Source organism: Dasypus novemcinctus, chromosome 14, assembly GCF_030445035.2.
Source record: "Dasypus novemcinctus isolate mDasNov1 chromosome 14, mDasNov1.1.hap2, whole genome shotgun sequence".
Lineage (NCBI taxonomy): Eukaryota > Metazoa > Chordata > Mammalia > Cingulata > Dasypodidae > Dasypus > Dasypus novemcinctus.
Genome location: NC_080686.1, coordinates 68,139,439 through 68,142,816, shown reverse-complemented (window position 1 = coordinate 68,142,816; position 3,378 = coordinate 68,139,439).

Here is a 3,378-nt window from a genome sequence, read left to right as displayed (position 1 = left end):
AGAAGTTGTGAGAATTACTCTTTAAAATTTCCTCTTTCATATTTAAGTTTTTTACTCTGGGTTTCACCACACACCCCCTTAAAAATATATATTCTGACCTCAATGTCTATATTTGTGCTGATTGCTTTCTGACAGTCCTTGATTATACCTGGGACAAATACCTATGGAGAATGATGACAACAGTATTATTCATCAGAGAACAGAAAAGATTTGAGAAGTTTATGTGTGTGTGTTTACATAGACATAAAATAAATACATGTGAAAACACATTTATGTATAGACACACACGTGTGTGTCCCTCTCAGGTTTAGGAATGTGAAATGGAATCAATTTCACAAAGGAACACAAAGCCGTACTGGAAATTTCTCCACAGAAACCTAGCAAACTTCAGTTGAGCCCCATTAAAAATCCCTGCTTAAACATACATTTCATCTTTGTGAAATGTGAATCTCTTAATGATTTGAATGGGGGAAAATAAGAGACTCAATAAGGTACAGTGTATGTGGACAGTCACCTAGAAGGTCATCCTTCGTTACAAGGAACAGTCAGAAAACCCAGGCCAGGTCTTTTGGTCTTGGGCACCAAACCCATTTGTGAGCCCTGCAGTCTCTGGGCCAGCAGTATCCTCATGCTTCAAATATGAAGGTCAAATAAAATGATCTTAAAGAGTCTATCTAAGACAAGGGTCTATGAATTTGTGTACATGGAGAGGAAAGTGAGGCCCCAATGTGAAAAATTAACAAGGAAAAAGCAGACACCCCTTCTATCTCTGAAAAAAAGTTTACTATCTATTGAGAAATGAAATGCCCATTTTCAAATGGATTTCTGAGGTATAAGACCCTTAAGGCTATTACTTTTTCATCTCTAGCTTACAGTATTTGGTTTAGTGCTTCTCTGTGTGCTCAGTCATGCGGGGTCCCATGGTAGACACATAAAAATCATAAGGTAAATTTCCTATACTCAAGGAAATTTCAATCTCCTTTGGAAACAACATCTCCAGGAAACAAGCAGAAAACAATACCAGACAGTTTGCAATTTATTACCCTAAAGCAATAAATACTAAAGGAGGTCATGGTTAGAAGAGCTCAATGGTGATGACATCATAGACAAAAAAAACTGAAGTAGCTCCTGAAGAATGAGTTGGACTTGAGGGAAGAGAAGAGAGAGGTATTTCAGGTTAACACAACTTCAGTCCACCTTGAATTCTTCTTCATGAAGTCCAATGTCACTGTGGAATGACAGTCTAGCTCCTCTGTCGCTTTACAGAGAAAGGTAAAATCATCTTTGGAATCATCAGGCATTCCAGGTGATGGTGCTTTTATCCTGTGCCTCCTTATAATTCCTGCTTCATCTTTTTATTACTTGACTTTTCTACTGTTATTATTATTACCACTAATAATAGCATCAGTTACCAGTTGTTAATCACCTGTAATATACTCTAGGTACATAATCCCCCTGAATCACCCTAGGAGGTATGTTTTATTATCCTCATTTTACAGATGAGAAAACTGAGGTACAAAAGCACTAAAAACTTGTGCAAAGTTACATAGTCAGTAACTTCACATTACTGTCTGACTCAAAAGCTCACACACTTCCCACTATATTAAAATGCCCCCCAGACTTATGACTTGTTAAACAATGTTCAACAGCTCACAGCTCACTTCCCATCATCTATAGGCAATGGTCCCACTCCGATTTCTTCACCAGTTGTGCAGAGTACAAACAAGCAAAAACACAAATGAGGTACTGGAGAGAGTTTGATCAGGAAGAGAAACTCCTGTTTGAAACCATCACACAGTTGCTGGCATTAAAATGGCAGCCAGAAGAGAAGCGGATTAGAATGGAATAAAGAAGGATGCCTATTTCTGGGCTTTAAGGTGGAATAAGAAATAATCATCTGCCTTAGATTTTCCCATAAGGGGTGGCTACAAGAGTGGAAATTCTAGCCAAGCTGCCAGGACCAGAAGACCTCTGGCTCACAGGGTTACAGCTCTTTGCAGGGGAGAAGTTCAGGCCAAGACTCCCTAAGTCAGACATGCTGCATTGCCAGGGATGTGAATGGTGCAGTCTGCTATAATTGGGATTTCCTTAAAAGTATTGAACATTTCTCACTATTAAACACTACCTTCAAAATCCTAGGGCAATGTTCCAAGAGCTTTGATTCACCCTGAAATGATTTAGTTCTCAGGATGTTTCAATTTCTGGATTTAGCCTCTGAGCTGTGGTGCAGAAAAAATATATTTTGAAAAATCCTTGATGCTAAGGGCTCAGAAAAGCCAAGGAGCCAGCTAGAAATTGCAGAATATTTCATTTCATTTTCTGTTTGAGGATCAGGATTTCCACATACCTGACAACATCATGCAAACTAGATATTAGGATTCAACCTTTTTCATATTTGAAATTTTTAACAGAAAATTAATCTATAGATGATGTTTGGTAATTAGAAATCCCTATATTACCTGCATTCTCATTGTGCAGATAAGTGTCTCTAGGGCAGCCTTAGCACATACCAAGAGCTTAGTAAACGTCAGCTGTTATTTTTATTAATCTTCTTTTAAAAAAATAGTTTTATAATCTTTTCCTACATCAAAGAAAAGTCCATTTGGTTCTGACTAAGTAATGAAGAAGAAATTCATTTCATTCTACATTGTTGGCCAATTTTTAGTCTTTTAATTGACAAATTGAGTTGACTTTGCTCCCTGATTCAAATTCCTTATTTCCACCTTATCATCAATTCATTACAACCTTGGTGTGGTCTCTATCACTTCCTGAAACATCTCACTCAAAAGACATCAAAGATTTACTACTTGCAAAAATCAGCAATTAAGTCATAGAGTATAGGCATTAGAAAATGCCCTTATCCCTCTCACTTCACAAATAAAGATGCGTCCATCCCCATCTAATTGGTCAGAGAGCTATATTGATTTCACTTCAACTCTCTCTCTTCAAGCTATTCCCTCCTTTCAGTTACCACTTGCCCTGCCCTAGTTGGGCTCTTCATCCCCTCTCTCCCAAAAGGGTTCAGCTGTCACTGAATTTGTTTTCAGACTCTTTCTCTTTCATTCCATCTTAAGCATTGTCACTGGCCTTATTTTTTCAGAATACATCAGTGTTGCTTCTCTGCTGGAAACTTTTCAGATGGTCTCCTTCACATGCTCCCTAATATTCCACCTGCACAACCTCTTATTTAAAATCCTCAATAGCATAGTTTCTCTCTCTCTCTCTCTCTTTTCTTCCCTCCCCACCCCTTTCTTTCTCTCTCACACATACACACTTAATTGTTCTCACTTTTCTTGTTCTCTCTTTCTTACTCTCTCTCTCCCCTACCTCTAATAGCAATTCATTGGGTATCCCAATGTATACCTTGTTTCGGAGTAA